At 39.9% G+C, this 24110-nt stretch overlaps 2 protein-coding genes across 5 annotated transcripts in view; both read left to right on the top strand.

Moving 5' to 3' along the window:
* Window positions 1–24110, top strand: part of vti1a (vesicle transport through interaction with t-SNAREs 1A) — a 142766-nt gene that overhangs the window by 105458 nt on the left and 13198 nt on the right. The gene's annotated exons all lie outside the window — the stretch shown is intronic.
* Window positions 10189–24110, top strand: part of entpd1 (ectonucleoside triphosphate diphosphohydrolase 1) — a 266701-nt gene continuing 252779 nt past the window's right edge. The window contains exon 1 of the mRNA XM_056268812.1: window positions 10189–10192. The gene's annotated coding sequence lies outside the window, so the exon portion shown is untranslated. The remainder of the gene's footprint in view (window positions 10193–24110) is intronic.

Here is a 24110-nt window from a genome sequence, read left to right as displayed (position 1 = left end):
AGATTTGATGAAATACCTGAACTCGGGCATGTTTGATAAGTTGATTTGGTTGCTGATACAGTCAGTTGTTTCTAGGACATTTCTAAATCTTTCTGACCTTTTCCCTCCTCTTGAAAAGAAATGCTAAGGGAAGGCCGGGTGCATTCTAGGTAATGGGATGGTGCCAGATCCCAAGGATCTTTCCTCCTGGACTCGTGAATGATACAACCTCACTAAATGACTCATTCATTGGACGTTTTTTTATCCTGCAAATTGTTCATGCATGACCACTGAAAAATGTCCTCCTAATACTATTGGATTATGGTAAAGTGGTCCACACAGACACTAAATCTTTATAGCACAGGCTGTTTCACAGGAACTAGCTAAAAAGTTTTATTTGGTTTCTTTGCAGCCCACTTGGAAAGATAAAACTAGCTTTTTTAATATGTAATAATATTTATGTAATACAATTTTTCTAGCATGGAAAAGTTTGGGAAACTTTATTATCTTTATCTTTGTTAAGCTTGATTCACAGAAAAAATGAACCCTGTTGAGTTTAGAGTTGCTCAATTCAACTTTTATTGCCCATGTATGAAAATCCCAAATTTTTGCTCTCTGCTTGTCTCAATGTGCGCTGAATGTGTACAGATCCTGAGTCAGTTGTAATTACAGGCGCCGGATGCTGGTACAGGCTAATAACAGGTCTGTGGTCTGTTTGCTTTTGTTTGTTTGGAGTACAGCGCTCCACAGTAAGGGTGTCTTCCCAGCTGGCAGTGCGTGCTGGCCCTTGGCTGTGCGTCTGGGTTGGAGAGGCGGCCGGTCCTAGTGCTACACCAGGCCTTATGCCAGCTGGAGCTCCTCAATCCACTGCTCTCCTCCTTTCTCCACTTTGTCAGCAGAGCTCGCTCGCTCGTTCTCGAGCTGGCAGCCTCCCCCGCAACACCCACGTTTGTTTGCACCTCCAGGGTCAACAGCACTCTGTCGCTACCTGTCTTTCTGGATCGCACTTCTCTCCTAAAGCTGCGCCAACTCCCAAATTGAATAGTCTCTTTTTCAAGATCCTCCACAGGGATTTACTAAATGCTTCTGTCTTTAATCCAGGTTATTTTGTATATTGGGTATTATCGACTTGATTTACTCAAGCTTGACTCCTAATATGATTTTGGATTGAGCAAAATAATGTTAGCTCAAAGTCAACATGAAATCCATACTCCATCCCTATTGACTTTATTCAAACTTGTTCCTTGCGCGATTCATTGGTGCAAATGTGTAACACTTTACAGTAAGATTCAGATTTTTAACATTAGTTAATACATTAGCTAACATAAACTAACAATTAGTAATAATTTGCTTCATTTATTATTCTAGGTTAATAATAATTTCTACATATTTTTAGTTGTAAAAATTAAGTTAATATATTATGGACAAACATTAAATTAAACTTTTATTTAATATTGGGTATTAACAATGAACAAAAGTAAATAGTAAATATAAATATAATTAAATAATTTATTATTTTAATAATTTATTTCAAATAATTGATTTATAAACATACATCTAGTTTATTAAATGTTGTAATAAGTAAAATAATTCTAAAAATGGTATGGAACACCCTCATTTCAAGATCCAGTCAGTTTTCAATGGGTAAACTCCTGCCCTTTTTGTATCCTGTTTCACTCAGAAATATGTTAAATTATGGAAGCAAACTGGGTTTGAATAGTGACGGAACAAAAAGTAAGTTTGTATTGACTTGGACAATGACACAAAGAGATGAATGCAGAGTTTTCACATTTTCTGGGCATTACTAACATGTACATATAGTGTGAAAGTTGTAAGCTTCATATCAGCTGATCTTGTTGAGTTTTAACTTATTTAACGATTGTAATGACTAATGAGTAAGAGCTGGATTGGACACTGACTTTTGTTGACAGTGAGTGAGGTCATACAAACATTCTGTTCCATCCTCTCCTAAATTCAGAGGCTAAGCGTAATTACGTTGACATGGCCAGTGACACGCAATCTCACACATTCTCGAAGGAATGGTCTTCATTCACAAGAGCTCTGTAATTAAATATCCTCCCCAAATCAGGTGCCAGCAAGTATCTCTCTCTCTCTCTCTCTCTCTCTCTCTCTCTCTCTCTCTCTCCTCTCTCTCTCTCTCTCTCTCTCTCTCTCTCTCTCTCTCTCTCTCTCTCTCTCTCTCTCTCTCTCTCTCTCTCTCTCTCTCTCTCTCTCTCTCTCTCTCTCTCTCTCTCTCTCTCTCTAATAGTCTTCCATGGTCTGTGTGTGTGCTGGTCCTCACTAGTCAAAAAGGCTTAAAAATTGGCCAAAACATGTTTTTATTTCAATAGCGTTTTGCACGTTTCTGTGATAGGTAGGTTTATGGGTATGGGTTGGGTTAGGCAATAGAAAATGTCATTAACCTGATACAAAATCATTGCAATGTACTCTCCAATATGGTGAAACAAACGTATGTGTGTTCAGTACATTATGGGGTGAGTTGAAATTTCTGTTTGTTCATGTTCACATGCATATCCATCCAGAAGTTCTCTGGTGACCCGGTCAGTCCGTTTGTGTATTTCACTGTTTGTTTGGTTACGATGATGCTTCCTGTCTGCTCGCCAGTGCTCAGGAAGAGTCAGTGGTGATGGCGCCAGGGCTAACGTTATGAGGAGGTTGTCAGGACTTTATCCCCATTGGCCTGGCAGGCTTGTGTCACTTTCCCAGCCTATTTGCTGATGGGGTTCAAATCCCAAACCTCAGCTGACCTGAGTACATACCTGCTCATCACACGCATGTGAGCGTCCACTTTCCGGAGACATTTTTGTGATGTTGCCAGACTGTTTGCTTGCTTGAACGGCAGACACACAGAGGTTCTGTGCCTGCATTTTAAGCAAACCTCGCTGGCAGACTTAAGCTTTATTTAATAAGATGTGGATGCGTAAAGTCCTGTCTAAAACTGCCCTGTGGTCAAGCATTTTAGGCTTCACATAAACCATCTTAAACACTGCTTTCCTTTCACAAATCTTTCATTATAGTTTTTGGTAGCGCATGAAGCAGAGCAAAAGCGAGACATCCCGAGAACAAAGTGTAATGCGAGTATCTAAAGTCTGAGACGCTGTGTCCTGCCTTAATGTTCTGTCACATCAGTCCAAACAGAATAGACCCTATTCATTTCTAAATACATGTTCTTCCAGAGCAAAAACTCCTCCTTTCTTTCTATCTATCCGTCTACCCATCTATCCATCCATCTATCCATTTGTGTGTGTGTGTGTGTGTGTGTGTGTGTTTGTGTGAAAAGAAATAACTGATTCTGAACTGCCTCAAACAAGGCGTCAGTAATTCCAGCCTTACTTCCTGCACAAACCTACGTAGGTTTTGTAAAAAAAAAATAAGCATAATGCCAACGTTACTGTTTATATCACTCGAGTGAAGTGACACTGATGAAGCCTCCAGAGCTAGATAGACTAATTGCATCCGACTGGGCCGTCTGGCACTTTAGGCACTTTAAATGCAATTCTGCATCCTGTTTGGTAACTCATTCAAATTTAGGAATTTAATTGGAATTAGAATTTTTCATGTTTACTTTAAACTTCTAAGAGCACATTTGTCTGATTAAAAAGTCTTAAAGTGAGTATTTGCGTAGTATGTATAATATGTTTTGTAATATTGTAGTCTTTAGGCATCATACACTTCTTGCACATATTCCATCGGCTTATTTTGCTTTCACTGTGTGCTTTTCTTTTAGTCAATGCCTGAGTGTGTTGTTTGGTTATTTTCACACTAGATACTCCCATCCTGACAGTGAGAGTGGCACACTTTGTCTCCTGCCTGTAAATCAATCAATGGCTGGAGTGAGTGTTAGCATGCTCCCTTCACCTCCCTTCTGTCTGGCCACCTCACTATAGTTCTGACACTGGAAGTGCTGACCCATCTTATCAGCACCAATCAGCGCCTCTATTACCCACTTGAAGGCTTCATTTATTCACTCTATGGAATTTCGCCCTCCTGTTTTCCCGCATTGGTATATTGTAACTAAAACCCTCAAGGTTCCCATTCACATTATTCCTTCGCTCTCAAGTCGTTTTCTTTCTTGTCGTTGTGTCTTCAGTTGTTTTGTTTAGTTGTGGCTTCATTGTGAGGTTTATCTTTCTGGGGCCAGGGTCTCTCCTCAATTGAATAGGCTTGCTCTATCTTGTTCCTGGATGATGAGCAGGCCAGGGCTACAGCGCTGAGTTGTGCTGTATTGTGTCCTCTGATCGAGGTCTTTGTGATGACCCTTCCTCACAGACCAGTACAAAGACAGCAGTGAAGACTGGTCCACTGCAAGCCCGCAACAGTGAGAGACTCCCAGTCCAGCACATAATGGACAAAGACGCGTGCCATTGTTTTGCATCTTCAGACCATCCCGAGAGTAAAGCTCTGATATACATGTATCAAGCAATTTTTTTGAATTGGCCTTTTGTAGTTTTTAGTCCATGTCTGTTAGCTTTGATATCTATAGTGCTGTGAAAAGTGGAAATTACACAGAAGTGCAAACTGTGGTGGTCAAGTGATTCCAAGGGCTCTTTAAAAGAAAGGGTTTTTTTCTTGTTCAGAATGTATTTTAATGATCTATTCCGTTAATGGCCTTCCTCCAAAGAAATGGATGACACACAACCCATATGGAGATTAACCTTTATGCTCATAAAGTCATTCAGCGTTTAATCTGTGGTCATTAGCTTTCAACAGTTTTCTAACTCTTTTTTTATACTTCAGTCTTTTTTCCGTTTTCTTGTCAAGATGACTATTATGCTCTGATCTCCACACAAAATTTACACTGGGGATTTTCAATGCCACCTCCCTCTTGACTGTTGATGTGATCCCAAGGAGAGAAATGTTGTTGGCCCCCGGCGCTATTAGTGTTTACATGAGGCTGCAGGCCGTGGTAATAAATGTGTGTTCTGCTTGTTCCAGTTGACTACTGGTGCTGATTTGAGTTAAAGGGTCAGAAGACCAGACTAGAACATTGATGTCCTTGGTAAAACCTTCAGCCTCGCATTTTTCATGCTGTTCTGTGAACAACTCTTATTTTATAACTACTTCTTATTATTATTATTTAACGTTTATTAATTTAAGAAATGCTTTTATTCAAAGCGACATTCAAATAAGGAACATCAAAAGCAATTTGTCATACAAACCAGTAATATTCGTAGTATTTAATGAGAAATATATTTTTTAAATTTAAAATGGTAAATGGACTGCATTTATATAGCGCTTTCACAGACCCAATTTATTTATATATGTATTATGTAATGAATTATATAATATAATTAAAATATAATATTAATAAAATATATTAAGTTATACATGTATATTTATTATATATAAAATATATTAAAACTTCATTTTTTTTAATTAATATAATATAATTAATATATTAAGGACACCAAATCATTTTCTTTCATTGATCCAGGCCAAAAAGCTGTTTGCAGTGATACAACGTGCACTTCATTGCATCAGAGGCTGTATTATTAATGCTCTGGATATTTATTGTGCCATATTTGATTGAAATTCTTGAAATTAGCCCTTAGAAAGCCCTGTAGCCCTTATTATGTAAAGTGCGTGGATTGTTCAGCCTCATCTTTCTTGCGCTGTTTGATGTGTTGGTGGTCGGGACTGTGTGCTTTTTAAGCCAGCAGGAAGGAGTGACCGTATTGAGCCGAACTTGCATCTGGGTCTGAGTACTTCCTCTCCAACCTGCTGAATAAAATGTTTTCTCCTTTTCCCCCTTCTGCTAACGGTAAACACTAAGATCCAGAAACAAATCAATGGCGCTTTCCTTTGAAGTGCCTAAACGCATTACGACGGCTGCGTTTTAATTGGCCAAGAGATTCGCAGATCAATACGTGGTGTAATTGGCTGACACAGGAAGGGTGTGAGACTTTATTATCATTAATATTTAGACATGATCTGGGAGGACCTGGGTAAGGTTAAATGTACATCAGCGGCGAGTGTCTTTGATCTGGTTGATAAGCAGATCGATTTGGAAGCTAAGAGGTCAGGTTGGATGATGCGCACCCATTTTTATCAGTGCAGGGAGGTTTTTACTCTGCAAAATCCGGCTAAACCAGTACAGGGAAGAGAAACAGCATGAGTCTCATGACCAATGTCATCACTGTCACTCAAAACTTTAACTATTGTAAGTCTTGTAAGGTATCCATGGCTATAGCTGCGTGCTGCTCATCTAATGCTACTTAGCCACTGCGTCTATCATCGAGTATCCAGAGTAAGTGCTTGTAAACGCACACCAGCCTGGAGAGGGTGTATTGAAAACAAGTAACTCAATGACCCAGCCGAGTTTTCTCTCACCTGAGCTTGGCTGGGTTTTTGTGTGGCTCTTTTGTGTGGGCCCTGTAAGTGGATCTATGGGAGGAGATACCAGGCTGCTCTGGGCTGGAGTTGAGGTGGCGGTGCCATCGGTAGCAGTCACCTGATCTCCCGTTTGTTGAATCGAAAATAGCCACCGGCCGGGCTCTCCCCGTCTCGCACCCCGCACCCTACCCTGGGGGCTGATGTGGGCCTAGACGCATTTTCCTGTCTCTCTGCGCATCCTTTTGTCTTATTCCCACAGGTTTGATTCCTTAATCATTGTACTTAGTAAGACAAAGATCAGTGGCAGGTGAAACAATGGCCACCATCTTAGTTTTCACGGGGTGTGACCTATTGGCTAACACAACTAGAATGCCGAGGTCACACGGGGCTGACACACATTTAGCATCTTATTAGTGTGTAACGTTTTCCAAATGACATTTGAGTTAGGGTTTACAGAGGAAAGCTGTGATTTCGTTTACTGATTCAGATGGGATCTAGTTTGGACTAAAGTGGGAGTGTCTTTTGACTAGATGTGTTCATCACAAAATCCACTGATGCATTGATACTACAATGCTGGTAAGCCAATAATTTCCATGTTATGGACAGTATTCAAATTCAATACTATTTTCTCTAAATAATTTTTTTTTTTTTTTTATGTCATGTGATTTATCAGACAACCCAGTTATCTGGAAAAAAATTTAGTAGTTTTTTTTTTTTTTTTTTTTTTTTGTGAGAAAAAAAAACAGATTGGATTCAGGCAGGATCAAAATCACAAAGTGTATCTGTAAATAAAAAAGTTTACCTGACATCCTCAAGGAAAACTAGACACATAAGAAAAGGGCTTATGTCAAACAAGGTCATCCTCTTATGACATACAGTGCCATAAAAGTAGAGCATTATTCAATAGATCTACAGTTGTCAGCTCTGGCATTGGTGAGCACACACCGTATGCATTGAGCATTTGTGCAGTGTACCTTAATTGTTTCATTCTTGAATCTAAACTGCTCTTTACACGCAGCTCATTCTGGTACCTTGAATGAAGGATTGATATTAGCACGGATAATTTCAAGACAACCAGAATGGAAAGAGTAAGTAGAAAGAAACATACTGCAGATGTACTGTCAGAATTCATGAATATTATACACTGTGTTTGCAGTGGTCCCACAATGTCCTGCTCAGTCATATCCAGGTGATCTATAACCCTTTAATTCACTGAAAGGAAGTAAGAAAAATGGCATCTTCAGCTTCACTTCCATATCCATTCCCACTGGAGGTTTTGTACATAAAAGCTTAATGAATGGACCTAAACGAAGCGCATGTCGGCTCGTGTTTTATCTCTCTTTGTGGCGGCCTGACATGAGGCGGCCCTGTCTTTGAAACTACCTCTGACACTGTCAGAGCTGACTCTCTCAGACTGACAGAGAAAGAGAGAGAGGCTGATCAGGCCCGTCTCTTTCGCTCTTTCCTGAAAAGCCTGTCAGCGCACTGTTTGATCGTAGCCCGGAAACAAGCCATCTATAGGAGCCAAGATTAACCCAGGGCATTAATCATACATACAAATGAAGCACAGGTAAGAAGTCTACGTCACCATCTGGATGGCGTACATCAATACAAAACAACTTCTCAACCAGAACGCTTCATTTCTGAGAATTATGCATTTAAAGGTTTAACCTCTGCCCTTGGTGGCCGTGCTGGTAAAAAATAAAATTCGAAGGAATCTGTTTCAGCAGAAGACAATTGAGGGAGGGTAATTCAAATTGGACTCAAACTCTCCTCCCATCGGCTGTTTGTTTCATACTTCTAGTTTAAATTCTCAGAAAAGGATCCGATGTCTTGATTAGGTGGCCGGCACCAATGTTAGTAGATGGCCGATGCACAATAAATCCACTGTTATTTAATTCCCTGCTCCTTGCAGAAGCTTAGGCAGTCTTAACAAATTCATTGTTAACCGTCTGTGTGTGGGCGATATCTATGTGTGTGTGAACAAGAGCAAGAGGTCATACAAAGACCTTTCTGTCATTCTGGCAATGTTTTGTCATGAGGATAAAAATGGGTTTTCGAACAAGACATGGCTGTTTAGTGTGCCTCACTGCATTATTCGTTTCATTTGCGTAGTTACCTTGACTGTTTTGGGCGTATCTGTTCGGTAATTTATCACTAGCATCATTGGGATTGGCTTTGTCTTTGTGTGTTTATATACTTGAGTGTATAATGCAAGTCTTTAGCAGCGGTAATGGAAAATAAGGAGAAGATGAAGGGCATCTTAACGTGCTCGCACGGCCACGGCTCCATCTGTTCGCTCACTTTTAATTGTTGTAGAAGTGAAGACAGGAAAAGGGGGTGTGATTGTTCTCATCCTCTCCGCAGAGGTAGTTCCGTAACATTAAAGAAACAGCAGAGGAACCGTCCAGATTATCGGCTTGTAAATAGTCTTATTTGGCTCCGGTCCCTGCTAATGAATGTCATTTACGTTTAAAAACCAGGATTAATTAACGCCCAGCGACCTCCTCTTCCTCCCCAAAGGGAATAAGTCTCAATTAGGCAGAGAGGATGGTGGCTAATATTTTCGTGGAAAATCTGAATATGACCGTATACGTACATATGCTTTGCTGACATGGAAAATAACCTTGCAATTAATTATGTCCCTAATTTAATGTAGGACTCAGAAAAGTGTATTTTATTGAACGCTAAAAGATTCTCAGGGCTTTACTTCATAAAGACTTGCTGTTAGAAACTCATGACGGTCGGTCTCATCTCTAGAGCGGGAGGCGTAAAAAAAAAAAAAAAAGAAGGTCTGCTTTTTCAAAATAAAGCCAGGAAAACAAACAAGAGCCTCAAATTAGATTTCCCAAAACATAACATTCTCTCTTATTAAATGCCCACTGTGGCCAAGAGCCTAAATAGAGAGACTCTGTCTGTGCTCTGCCTTTTCTCACTGAGCCATGCTCTCCTCCATGGCCGTTCTAACTATAGTCTTTAACTAAACCAGCAGCCTGCCACACAGGCAAAATATGCAGCTCCAACTCCATGTGTAAGCCGAATTCAGTCGGTCTGCCCTCCCATCAGACTTACTTCTAACTCTTGCTGCTTGCGTGGGACGTCAGGCTTTGAGGTACTTAACCCAAATGAAAGATCAGATAAGGATGAGGGTGATTTTGGCAGACGAAAGTGTGTTGAGGTGTATTACCTCCTCCTGAGCTCCCAAGGTTAACCGCTCAGATCGTTCCTTGCATGTATTCTCCTTATTGGTCAATTATAGAATTTGCCACAATCTGCTTCAGTGATCTGGGATGTCAGTGCTCAACAAACAAATGCTGACTTAATGATAAATGAATTACCATATAGAGACCAACAGTGACTGCCAACTTTTTTAGCAGCCTTGGTTTCTGAAGTATTGTTTGCATATTTTATTATTTTATAAAAATGTATTTATTTATTTAAAAAAAAAAAAACTTCAATGAAACCTTAAAATAAACAAGCTCTGAGATGCTTGTTTATTAAATCAAACTTTGATTTAAAGCAACAATGTATATGGAAATGGGGGGATGGGGGGGGGCAGCTTTTTTTACGTTTTGTATTGTAAAATTTGTATATAAAAATTAATTTATTCATTTTCAAATATATAAATAGTTTAAGAGTGTACATGAATCATTTGCATTTTGATAGGAGTGGGCAGTCACTGCTGAGCTCTTTTGGCACAATTTCTGTTGCACTGGAAACAACTACTACTCTGATTGGTGGATCTCTATTCAGGATTATAGGCTGTAGCTCTTTACTTCAAATATGGCAATTAAACACTTAAAAATAAAGTGAAAATAACACTGACTTCTACAGAAGTACACTACCGTACAGAAGTACACTACCGTTCAAAAGTTTGGGGATAATACGATTTTCTTTTTTTTTTTTGAAGAAATTTATATTTTTACAGTACTTTTTGCTGTTTTTACTGCATTTTTGAGTAAATCTTATGAATTCATTTCTTTATGAAGAAAACTAATAGGTATTTTACTTCAGGAATCTTGTTGTTGTGTTCTATAATCATAATAATAATCATAATATTTAGCATGTAACCCAAGATTTGGGATCGTGTGTGCAAGAGTTTAAATGGCATTGCTTTGGGGCAGCCGTACACTCATAAATGTCAAGCCAGAAAGCTGACAACTGATAACTGTGAGAAACAGTCTGGCCACAGACAGAAATAGAGTGAATGATAAATATAAAGAGAAAGAATGACAAAGAGTGATAGATGTGTAGAGAGGAGAAAATGGGCCTGTTTCCCCGCTCTACATGTTTTATGATAGAATTTGATGTGTTCTGTCTTACTCTAGTAAAAAAGGCGTGTGTGTGTGTGTGTGTGTGAAAAATACCAGGTAAACTATGAACAGACAGTGTGGGGGAGATTGACACCATTGAGACCTCACACCTTCATCTGATCCCTGTCTAGTTTTGTTTCTCTCTTATCTGGTTTATCAGGTTTTCAGACAAATTTTGATAATTTTCTGTGCCATGTTCTTGGGCCTGTTTACACCTGGTCACTTCATGTGTTTTTTACTGATCGGATAGCTGTCTGAATTATCAAAACGGTTTCATTTACACTCATTATACGCAAAACATATAAATCCGATTTTCAATTTCTGCGCTTTATGCAAATTTAATGGAGCTTGCATCAAAGAAAGCAACAAATATGAGATGCATTTTATTTTAGATAATTATCATTATATACGTTATCATCAGCTAATTTCAAGCTCAAAGACCACAATAGGAGAGAGAGCGGCAATACTTTTAATGAAGATGATTGTGTGTTGAGTGTCTGCGACTTACTTTCAGTTTCATTTGTGGCAGTTTGTGCTTTGGATTGTTGAAGAGATAATCAGCTACTCATCTGCAGAATTATTATTGTTAGAATGATCATTTATTAAAATTAATCCATAAATTTTTTAGAATTAATATATATGAGTGTGTGTGTATGTATATATGTGTGTGTGTGTGTATATATATATATATACACTCACCGGCCACTTTATTAGGTACACCTGTCCAACTGCTCGTTAACACTTAATTTCCAAGCAGCCAATCACATGGCGGCAACTCAGTGCATTTAGGCATGTAGACATGGTCAAGACAATCTCCTGCAGTTCAAACCGAGCATCAGTATGGGGAAGAAAGGTGATTTGAGTGACTTTGAACGTGGCATGATTGTTGGTGCCAGAAGGGCTGGTCTGAGTATTTCAGAAACTGCTAATCTACTGGGATTTTCACGCACAACCATCTCTAGGGTTTACAGAGAATGGTCCGAAAAAGAAAAAACATCCAGTGAGCGGCAGTTCTGTGGGCGGAAATGCCTTGTTGATGCCAGAGGTCAGAGGAGAATGGCCAGACTGGTTCGAGCTGATAGAAGGGCAACAGTGACTGAAATAACCACTCGTTACAACCGAGGTATGCAGCAAAGCATTTGTGAAGCCACAACACGCACAACCTTGAGGCGAATGGGCTACAACAGCAGAAGACTCCACCGGGTACCACTCATCTCCACTACAAATAGGAAAAAGAGGCTACAATTTGCAAGAGCTCACCAAAATTGAACAGTTGAAGACTGGAAAAATGTTGCCTGGTCTGATGAGTCTCGATTTCTGTTGAGACATTCAGATGTTAGAGTCAGAATTTGGCGTAAACAGAATGAGAACATGGAACCATCATGCCTTGTTACCACTGTGCAGGCTGGTGGTGGTGGTGTAATGGTGTGGGGGATGTTTTCCTGGCACACTTTAGGCCCCTTAGTGCCAATTGGGCATCGTTTAAATGCCACGGCCTACCTGAGCATTGTTTCTGACCATGTCCATCCCTTTATGGCCACCATGTACCCATCCTCTGATGGCTACTTCCACCATGTCACAAAGCTCTAATCATTTCAAATTGGTTTCTTGAACATGACAATGAGTTCACTGTACTAAAATGGCCTCCACAGTCACCAGATCTCAACCCAATAGAGCATCTTTGGGATGTGGTGGAACGGGAGATTCGCATCCTGGATGTGCAGCCGACAAATCTGCGGCAACTGTGTGATGCCATCATGTCAATATGGACCAAACTCCCTGAGGAATGCTTCCAGCACCTTGTTGAATCTATGCCACGAAGAATTGAGGCAGTTCTGAAGGCAAAAGGGGGTCCAACCCGTTACTAGCATGGGGTACCTAATAAAGTGGCCGGTGAGTGTATATATATAGTAGGCCTGGGTAAAAAATATTGATTTCTCGATTTTAATCGATTCTCATTTTTACGAAACGATATCGATTCTTAAATCCCAAGAATCGATTAGTCATCCTGTTTTCAGTTGATGAATGAATGGAACATTGTTTTGCGCATCCCATCCAATAAATTGCAATAATCTTTGTGCTTTGTTATTATTGATATGAAACAAAGTCTCAGATTTTAAATTACGTTCATTTTCTTAAGAAATTCAAAAACATAATTACCGTTTTGGCGCTGTGGCGTGAGATCGCTCTGGCGCAGCTCAAGAGAAGCAGCAGAGCTGAGCGCAAATAACCTTCTCTTCCGCCTTAATAATACCAGTTACAGCGCGAAATAAACATGAATGAGCATCTGAAAGTGTGTTAAAAGATAGAGTACAACTTATCCAAGTCCGTATCATGTCACATGGAATCACTCAATCAGTGTTTCAACCGTGGAAAGACGTCAGTAAACAATGTCATGTAACGTCACATTTACCTCAGAAAAAAACATATCCAGTGACCATAAACTCGTTAGTCAGCCAGAAAAATTAACTCTAGAGAGGAGCATTTTGTTAAATATATGCACCATATTACATATGCATTGTAATTGTTAATGTTCTTCAATATTTAATGCATGTTTGAATAAATCTGGAAAGTTTTTATGACAGCCACCATTTAAATTTTGATATAATTTCATATAACTTTATTATTATAAAAATAAATAAAAGTGTATTTTAAGTGTTTGTATACAAATCAGTTAATTTTTACCTTCAATATTATAGTAGGCTTAAGCCTATAGGCTACAACTGACTCCCATAGTTTACAATAATAGTTAAGAGATTTGTTTTCCTTGAGAAAATTTGCAGTGTATTGTACCTGATATCCAAAATAATCCATATCAAATCGAATCGAATCGAATTGCAAGCTTGTGAATCGAAATTGAATTGTGAAATTTGTGTCAATACGCAGCCCTAATATATAGCTATTATAACATTTTTATGCATATATATGTACTTCTGTTCAACTCTGGCTTACTCATGAAACTTGCCGTTGCAGTGCTTCCAATATCGTTGGCTCTTGTATGATAAATTGCTTGCAGTGTTTCTCATTTGTAAGTCCCTTTGGATAAAAGTGCCTGCTAAATGATTATATGTAAATCAAGTTACATGCATGCATGCTTGTTTGTGGGCAGGTTATGTAGTAATGTAGTCAGTTGCATCATCTGTTTGGCTTTAAAGTTCTGAGACAATTCTCCCGGTCAAACACTGACTCCGGCACCAGCACCATTTGGGTGGAAAGAGGGTAACAGTGAGCGCCCTCTGACCTCTGGGTTCAGGCCGCTAGGTGGGTTTCACACCTTGCTTTAGGAAGCTCTTTGGACTTTTAAAAGCTTTTTTCAGGGATCCAGAGAGTGTGTGTTCATTCCTTGGTGTGTGTGTGTGCATGTGTTGTAGCTGGCAGACAGTAGGTGTCAGGGCATGGAGAGGCAAGGGCAGAGGTACACTATTAAATAAATAAGTGGTGCTGGGGCAGGCGGATCCTCTGGCTGGGGGCCAGTCAGGTAATTTTCCCCTCAGTGAAGTGAGGTTGGGCATTTTTGAGAGAGAGGGAGAAAGAAAGAAAGAAAGAAAGAGAGAGGGCCTGCCGGCAGCCGGCCTGTCTGTCTGTGCATTCTGCTTCTCGCCGCATACCAGGGGCACCATTTCCCGCCTGGAGACAGACAAGCTCGAGGATCTGATTGGCCGACCGCCAGAGTGCGCTCACAAAGGCTCCTTTGACTGCAGGTCAGTTGGTTAACCAAGCAGTGGAGAGGGAAAGAAACCCCTCTTAGCCAGTCTGCATCCCCCTTTTTCATTTCTTTTTCTTCTCTTTCAGACCCTCTCACTAAATGGGGCATCTGTGCATTTGGCAGAGAGCAGCGAGGTAGTATTTGTACCTGTTGGTTACTCAGGCATTTTTACTTGTGTGTTAGAGGGAGAGAGCACCGTCTAAGCCCTGTGGGTTTGGAATTCTTTGGCTGCTTGAGAGCAAACAGCAGGGTTGAGCCGTGGTTCGTACAGGGGTGAAGGGTCATGGATGAACTTGACCGTGTTTGGACTTAGAGAGCGATTTAAAAGGATGGCCAGTATTCACAGTATTTTATTCACTACACATAAAATAGATCCTGATGTATGGATGGATTTATGGATGTATGGATGTATGGATGGATGTATGGATGGATGTATGGATGGATGTATGGATGGATGTATGGATGGATGGATGGATGGATGGATGGATGGATGGATAGATAGATAGATAGATAGATAGATAGATAGATAGATAGATAGATAGATAGATAGATAGATAGATAGATAGATAGATAGATAGATAGATAGATAGATAGATAGATAGATAGATAGATAGATAGATAGATAGATAGATAGTAGGGGTGTAACGGTACATGTATTCGTATTGAACCGTTTCGGTACGAGGCTTCCGGTTCGGTACGCATACAAACCGAACGATTCCTTGGACCATTTTTCCTGCTGACAAAATCCGCGCTGGCGCGATCACCACAACGTTGCGCAACATCAAATGGCAAACGTAATGAAAGCGGAACGAAACTGCGCTACTCATTATATTGTGCTTCACGGACCGTTTATCAGTTCGGACCAGCAACATCTGTGCAGCGCGAGCCTATCTTGATCAAGCGACACTGTTACTACACAGCGCTAAGAGATCCAGTGAAGAAAACATTTGAATTCGTCACTGAAGTAATAACATCGCTGTTAGATCTAGTGAGAAGCATTCAAATTTCTCAGTTATTAACCGTAGATCTCTATTAGATCAAACAGCGCTGACGTGGAAACCAGGAGAAACATTGTGCCGTGAATGATCTAGTTATAGACTTTAAGTCCACAGATCAGCAACATTCACCATGGATTTAATATAGTAACACTAACTGTAACCATGGAGGTTTGGCTGGAATACTGAAATGCTTTCAAGTACTTCACACATCTTTTTCTAGCACTTCAAAACTCAAATATTATCTAAATATTATATATATAAATATAGGCCTATATTTAAATGTTATTTTTAATGTGATGACCAAAACATTATTTGTTCATCCTTCAAAGATTACCCCCATTTATAAACCTGAAAGTTTCAAGATGTAGGAAAACTCAAACTTATTTAAAAATATTTTTTCTTTTAATAAATAGGAAATTTCTCTGGCATTTCTTTCTTTTTGCTGTATCGAAAATGTACCGAACCGTGACACCACTGTATCGTATCGAACCGAACCGTGAATTTTGTGAACCGTTACACCCCTAATAGATAGATAGATAGATAGATAGATAGATAGATAGATAGATAGATAGATAGATAGATAGATAGATAGATAGATAGATAGATAGATAGATAGATAGATAGATAGATAGATAGATAGATAGATGACGACTTCAGGAGAGGAGGGAGCATTGCAGCCGACTTCAGGAGAGGAGGGAGCATGGCAGGAAACAGCTGATCCACTGTATCATTCACATCTGACAAACATGCCTGCTGAAGTGTAAAGCTACCGTACTCAGTCTCTCTCTCCCTCCATTACTCTCTTATGCAAGCTCTGCCTCTCTCTCCCATGTGTAAAAGGCACTTTGCATATGTGTGATGCTTTAAATGCTGCATTGTTAGCAGCCATTTCTTAGCCCCTGTGTGACCTGAGAGCCGTGGGTGTGTTTGATCACGGGGCACAAGTTGTAATGGAACTAAGCAGTATTCTTTAAGCCAGCAGAACAGAGGGGATCCACAGAGCCCACAGCTGCCAAGGAGTAATTGCAATATAGGACGGTCAGTGAACCCCTGGAGAAAAAAGATGATGACCTCGCAGTTGTGTTTGGATGTGCAATCGGTTTGCCTTCAGCATCACAATTATTTGCGTGCTGTATGTTCCCGAGGAATACGTCCAAGCCTTTATCTGATCCTGTGCCATTTCTAGCATTGAGTTGGAGGTGTTCATTGAGTAGCCCATATGCCCCGCCCACTATGGTCCCGCATGACCTCCTGAAATTCCCTGATGCGCATTTGGATGATTTGTGTCCATTGGCTGAATTTGAATTGATTTGGGGAGGGAAAGGGCCCATAAGCTGCCATGTTCTTCAGGTGCTCCATACATGATGGGTGACGATGTATCCATAGAAATCATGAATTTATATAAATTAGAGTAATTTAAATTTTGTAGTTTTTATACATTAAAATGTGCATGATTTTTCTAATTTCATAGTCATCCTGACTTGTAAAGTCATGTAAATAATTTATTGATCTTTAATGTTTTGTTTAGTAATTTTCTGCTTTTGTTTTTTAATTATTGTTTTACTTTTCTTTTATTTCTTTTCATTTTTTTTATATTTTGTTGGTTTTAATTGTTTTATTTATTTAATTTAATTTTATTTGACCACATATAAAGTGATCTATGACTACTGCATACATAATGTATTGTAAAGTGGTAGAACCAGTTGACTAGGTCCAGCCCGTACTTAAGAACAGTGCAAGTCACAATGTAGGGGAATGCTGCTTGTTTTTGTATTGGTTTTAGGTGTGTGCATGTGTGTTCTTCTCCTCTTCAGTCTGCCTAAGATACTATAGGGAGTAGATGTGTGCAGAGAGGAAAGTGCCCATGTAAGCTAAAAGATCCTGGACAGTAGGGCACTGAGAAAATGACAGAAAAAAAGAGAGAGAAGTGGAAAAACAACAACTGCACAAACAAGGCTGAAGTTGGTGTTTGTTTCAGAGAGAAGGTGCTGAAAAGGGGGACTGTCTGTCACAGCCCTCCATTCCTTTTCTCTCTCTCAAAGCATTGAGATTCAGACCTCTGCTCTTCTTTTCTTCCCCTCACTATGTGGATACACTCACACACACTCAGAACCATCCGTGGAGGAGGGAAAAAAAACCCTAGTGCTTGACTTTGGTATAAATTATTGATTCTCATTCCCTTATAAATTTTCAATAGTGTCCCACTATGATATGCTGGCTGTATGTTTATGGAAAGAGAGCCATTCTATCACAGAGCGGACTTGCTTAAGCTGAGAAGAAAAAAAAAAAAGACAGGCTCACAGAGCAGGGACCACAAACATTGACAAGCGGGTTCATCTTTGCTTTTTTGCGTGAACATGATTGAATATGCTTCTCGTTTACATAAGAAGTACAATCAGTTTCAAGCACATCCATATTTTTTCACAGATATGGATTTCCTCCTTGACTCTAGTTTGCGGTGCAGTCCCTCGGCAGCACGGGCGCCCCCTGACCTGTAACCTGTCGGGTCACAGGAACTGGAAGATTAGGCGCACTTTGACAGCTCAGCGCGCACGCCGCCCACCTCTCCATCTCCCGCTCAGGAGTTTTATAGCAGAACAGCAATCCTCGTCAATTAATTCACACAGCTGTCAGTGAGCTTAGAGGACTCTCTCAACCCCTCCTGTGTTTTCTTCTGTCTCTCTCTCTCACTCTACCTCTTTTCCTCTTTCGTGGCATAGATTTTCTGGAGTTTTCCTCAGCCTGACCCTTGGAGGCTGCAGGGCCTGATTAGTCAGATTTAGTGCTGAGTCTATTGATCGGAGCCTCCAGGGCAATAACCAAATGGAGCCGGTGCAACAAGTCAATAGCGCTGTTATTGCACCAAACCGATGGCCTGCGCTTCAATCAGGACTGCGGGGGGAGAGCGGCAAGTCATCATGAGTGAATTAGTGTCACTCAGGAACCGCCTTCTCATCGAGCCCTCCGTCCATCCCCAGGTGCTCTTTCCTCCGTTTCCTCTCCCTCTCTCTCTGCCTCTCTCTTTCTCCGGTAGTCTGCTCCAGTCCAGGGACGAGTTTCTTCTAGACGTTTTGTAAGAGGAAGAGAAGGGTCTGCAATTTTAATGGAATGGCATGGATTATTTAAAGTGACTAAACCCCCTGTTGTAGTGTCAAGTGGAAAGATGTCGGATGACACTGTGGTTTCTGAAGCTCTGCTGCAGGAGCTTGTGAGGAAGATTCTCCGCAGCATGAGCTGGTGTTGAACCGGTGTAGAAATGGGCAGTTCATTTGACAGCAGACTGAGTTTAAAGATCAGTTATTCTCACCACTGGAATTTTTTATTCCAGTATCATTACTTGAGTTTGTATTATGAGTTGGGAAGTCGCAATTATGGTGTAAGGTGAGCTCAAATCACTTAAGCTGGAGCAAGATGGCGATGTACCTTTTCCACAAAAAAACACAAGGGGTTCTATTATGCTTTTTCACTTTTTCAACTTTATTTAGTGTGTAATGTTGCTGTTTGAGCATACAAAAGATCTGCAAGGTTACAAAGCTCAAAGTCCACTCCAAAAGGAGATATTTTGTTTAACAGAATCCACTTTTCAAGAACTACAACAAACGGCTCGTTTAAACTACAAACCACTTTTTCCGGATCTTATGAAGTCATAATGTTCCTCACTTAAATAATCCCCGCCCACGTAATACGCAAAAAAGTTGGTGAGGCCTGCTAGTGTGTGGTCACTGTTTTTTCCACCCCAGAAAAAGTTTGCGCTAAGGCTGACGAACTTGAGTGGTTAAAATTTATTTTGAACACTGTTCCTGAACATTATAACCTCAACGTTTGTCTGTGCACTGCACATTTTATGGAGCTTCTAAGAGAGTATGATGCAGGTTTACGCTCAAAATCTTCTCCTGAATGATGAAAAAAATATTATGAAACCAATGTAGGGCCCTATAAAATCCGTTTTATTTTTTCCCAAATTCCGTTTTTTCCGTTTTAATTATTGGGAATTCAGTTTTTTTTTTACCCTTTACTGTTATTTTAGTTGTAAAAAGAGTGTGCCTTTAATGTTAATGATTAAAATGTACACAAATAAAATAGGAATGACCTTAAATTTATTGAGGTAACAGACATTTACTCTTACTTCTCAGCACAAATACTGCATCATGCAACATAACACTGCACTCTAAGTACTTCAAGTAACAACAAAATATGGTTATGAGCTTTAAACTGTCCAGTAAAATAAATTATATTAGTTAATATAAGTTTAAATAAAAGTCACACTCTGTCTCTCTCTCGCGCACTGTCGAGCGCGCTCTCGGACACACTCGGTCTCTCTCGCGCAGTGTCACTTCGCTTTTGTCCAGTCCGGCACCTCATAGACAGACGTGCACGGGTGTGTGTGTGTGTGTGAGAGAGAGAGACACGTGAGTGACAGAGAGACGGAGGGAGAGCAGGGAAAGGAAATGCAACTGATGCACTGCTTGTTTTAAATAGCGTTAAACAAAATGAACGAAACGCAATATGTGGCGGCCGGTGTTGATTCTGTGACGCACCGCCACAAATTAGTCTATGTATGGGAAACACTTCATAAGTCACGTGCGAACTGCTCGGCTTGGTACTGAGGGCTATTAGCGTCGAGTTTCTTAACTTTTTCGCCGAGGAAAGCAGAGCCGTGGAGAGCCGCTTCGCCATGCTTTCATTGTTTTGATGCCGTCATTGGAGCTGAAATGACGGGAGGGGTTGTGTCGCCCAGATTTGCTTCCCCCTGTCTGCATTTTCCCCAGACATACGTTCTTCTCCCACACAAAAACAGAATTTCATTCCAAATATGTAAAATTCCGCGAAATTCCGCGTTAACGCTAGATTCTGCATTAATTGGCCGATTCCGTGATCGCGGAAATTATAGGGCCCTACCAATGCGGCTCATTCAGTATTACTAATGGTGGAATTAAGTCAAGTTTGAAAGATGGCACAGTTAAACGCACATTAATGCCACCACAATCCCATAATTATAAGGGGGAGACTTGGGATTTTTTTTGTTGTGTGAGTGAAAAAACAGGATGGATGCAGTGGATCTGTAGTTGACTGTAAATTTGTTGAAATGTATGAAAATACTATTTTATTTTATTTACCATAACATTTACATTTCAGTACAAAATACAATATAATTGTACAATTATTATAGAACATAATAAATTGTGTTTATTTATTCATAAATTGATTGAAATTATGTGCATTCTTTATTCATCAATTTGTAGAAGTAGAGTTACAAAAAAAAAGTGCTTTATTTATTTTTGTAGAAAAAGTATTTGCCATTCGCCATCATAATTATGAACTTTAACTTTAATAACTTCAAAACTTCATATTTCCCCCTGGAAAATCCTATAGACCATTAGCACCTAAAATATCGTATCGCACAGCTGTGGCCAGTTGCATAAACTTAGCCACTATGATAAGTCTTAAGAACTAATTTGACCAACTAGAATTTTTTCAAGGGATAATCAGTCTTACAGTACTTTTCTGATTCAAGTTAGACTGATCTTATTGCTTTTTATTTAACTGACTTTAAAAAGTTAGGACCAGTCTTGAACTAACCACCCAAAACTCCATAGTAACATTCTAATACCCACAACTTCATAGCAACACTATGGCAACCTATATAGCATAATGGCACCACTCTCATTATCTTCAGAAAATGTAAAAATGTTATTTATCTTTAATGTTTCGATCCATCGCAATCTCCAAATGTCAGACCTCCCTCCATCTGTCTTATGGGTCGACCTTGCAGCGGCATAAGTCATGGGCTTTGCTTTTCCTATCAATGTTGTTTTCCCCATCTCTCCATTAGTGCAACCTCATCCTCATGCAGCCAGAATCACCTGAGGATAGAAGTGGAACACAACAACAGCTTCAAGGCTGAAGTTTGTGTTTATTTGATAGAGAAGGTGCTGGAAAGGTCTGCTCTTCACTCTCCCTCGCTCTCCCCGTTTTTAACAGCTAGTTCATTAACCACGCTTGTGATGTCATTCCAGGTGCCTTTGCATGGAAATCTAGTGTCACATGATTAGTTTTTCTGAGAATCATCTTGGACACTCAATGCTCCTCTCTGTGACTCCCCTGACACAGCATGGCAAGGACAGCTGAAGCATTGAGCTGATTAAGTGCTGTTTTCTGAGAGCTATTATCCTCTGGATAGGAATTTGAAAGGCTCCCTCTCAAAAGTATAACCTTCTCTATATCCCCCCAACCTATCCTGATTGTATCCTTGTCTTTTCAAGTTCCACTCAATCTTTGGCCACACATATGATGGTCTCTCCGCTCTTCTCTGAAGACATGCAGTGCCGTGGTTATGTTTTTTACATGGTACAGATTTCCTGTTAGTGTGAATTCACGCCACAGGCCTTTGTCAGGCTTCGTATTGAAACTGATTCTCAGTAACAAATCAGTAGCAATTTGAGATCAAGGCTGCAGCAGCGAGCAAGATTTTTTTGTACTTGAGTTTGTATCATAATATATTTTCAGAAATGTACACATCAATGTAACAGTGATATTTTTCATTGGTAACAGATATTTTATAGATAGCCAATTAATAGGCCTACATGTAATATGTTTGCTGGTTTGTGTGGATGACACTCAATAGTTTTGTCAATAGCACTCTGTACTCGTCTCATTCGCATAAAAACAGATTCTATAGATTTAAAAAAAAACTGATTTATTAAGGTGCAGTCACATTGGTGAAATATCGCAAGCAAAAAAAGGTCCATAGTCTTTTGTCAATAGTAAAGCAATATATGCAGCGCAGCTCACACAGAAGCACTTTCAAATTAAACAGCTTTCTGTTGTTTCAATATCAGTGAATCTGCGTGACCATAATCTGAGTGAAACTTTTTTAAACTTTTCTTAGTGGCATTGGGCCAGAGGGTCATCTTAATATTTGAGCCCTAATGTGTTTTCGTCAGTTCTCCATCATTTGCGGATAAACAAGTGCTTCACTAGGGAATTTGTGTGTGTGTGCACTCTGATCAGGTGCTGTCAGCTTCCAATTAGTTTTCGGAAATCAAACAGAACAGTTGGGATGTCATATTAAAAAAAAGGGTGTTAACATATTTAAACGTATATCATTTATCACATTTACATGTTAACTTTGTCAGCCATAAAATAAATATTTGTTTATTACATCCGTGCTCTAAATGATCGCTTTGCTGCGGTATGTGTATCACTGGTCTTGTAGAGAATAACACAGGGTGAATGGATGTACTAGAGGGAGTGGAGATTATTACTTTGGCTTCTAGCTAAACTAAACATGTCGGCATGATGTTATGTAAAGTTGCTTGTTATTAAAAGGAAAGAGCATGTCTCTGGACTTTTTGGGGGGAAAACAGTAACAACTTGGAGTGTTTTATGGAATTTACTTTGAGTAATGCCGGAAAATGTCAGTTTTGGTCCATAAAATTATATTAAATTGTGTAGCCTCACATTTTTCTTCTAAAAATTTGCTCTATTTTTCTGTCTCTTCATAACTAGATTTTGTTAGTGTAACACAACACTGAGATGTTACAAACTATGGCCTCGGGTCAGACCCGCCCAACACAGAGCGTCTAGAACTTCAACCTTTCTTTCGTTTCCTTTTTCCTCTGCTCTCCATGAAAGTCACCAGCCAACACAGACCACTGATTTATGAGTTCTAATGAGATTTCAATACTGAACAAACAATAAAAATTTATGAGCATCATAGTTTTGGAGGCCCATGGTTCCATGGTTAGTGTTACACCCTTTCAACAAGCCTGGAAATACAATCCCCAGCTGCTTCCCTCAAGGAATGCAGCCACCTTTTCTGTCGGAAATCTTAGCAGCGCGCCCAAATTGTGTGAAAGTAATTTATCTCACTTTTATAAATGCCGTTGTATTCACAGTCAACCTGGAGCGCTGCTGAGGGATCGTATTACACTGTGAGTAAGTCTCAATATCCTGCTCAGCCTGGTACTGTAGGTCAGAGCGTAGGGAGTTAAAGACAGTGCTGCTTTACCTGGGCATCTTTATCTCATGTTTCTGTAAGCGCCTCTAAAAAGACTTACATTTTAGTGACTAACTAGAAAAATTACAGAGTAATGTGCAGTTAGGAATGTTAGGATGTTAGGATGTCAAAGATTGAAGGAAGTCTTCAACAGCAGGAATTAGTGATATGTCTCTCCAAGTACAGATACAATCTATAGCCTGTTGAAACCTTGTTTGCTTGTGGTTTGGTCCATTGAACCTCACCAGTGGCGTGTCCTGTGCTGAGTTCACGGAAAGGTTAGGTCCCGACAGCCTAGAGAAAAGAAAAAAAAACATTTTAATGCAATGCTTATTTCTATCACAACCTCAAAATTCCCAGTTATTTCAAATAGGCACACCTACCTGTGCAATGGTTCTGGGAGAACTTTGAGCAGCCAAGCGAGGGTTTCTGTTTTCTCTGAAGTTTCCTGCATTGGGTGCTGGGAAATCAGGATTAGTAGTGGTACGCTGACTGCTGCCTCGGCACATTTACCCATGACATAGACTCAGACATAATATTTACTGCCTTGTTATTGGCTGTGGTGAAGCACAGGCATGCCCTCCCTGAGAAAGTTCCTGAGATATACACTAATCCGCTACCTCGTTTTGACATCAACACCCTCCTTCTAGAGATGGAGAAAAGAAAAAAAAGGAAAGGCATAAACAAGTGAGGAATGATGAAATTGAGAGATTCCAGAGTTTTATAGAATAAGAGAAAGTGGTGAGATAAAATACAAAAAA

This window comes from Rhinichthys klamathensis, unplaced genomic scaffold (assembly GCF_029890125.1).
Source record: "Rhinichthys klamathensis goyatoka isolate OS25496 unplaced genomic scaffold, OSU_Roscu_1.1 h1tg000277l_1, whole genome shotgun sequence".
Classification (NCBI taxonomy): Eukaryota; Metazoa; Chordata; class Actinopteri; order Cypriniformes; family Leuciscidae; genus Rhinichthys; species Rhinichthys klamathensis.
Note: the sequence above shows the minus strand (reverse complement) of the source record. Positions and strands in the feature narration are given on the sequence as shown.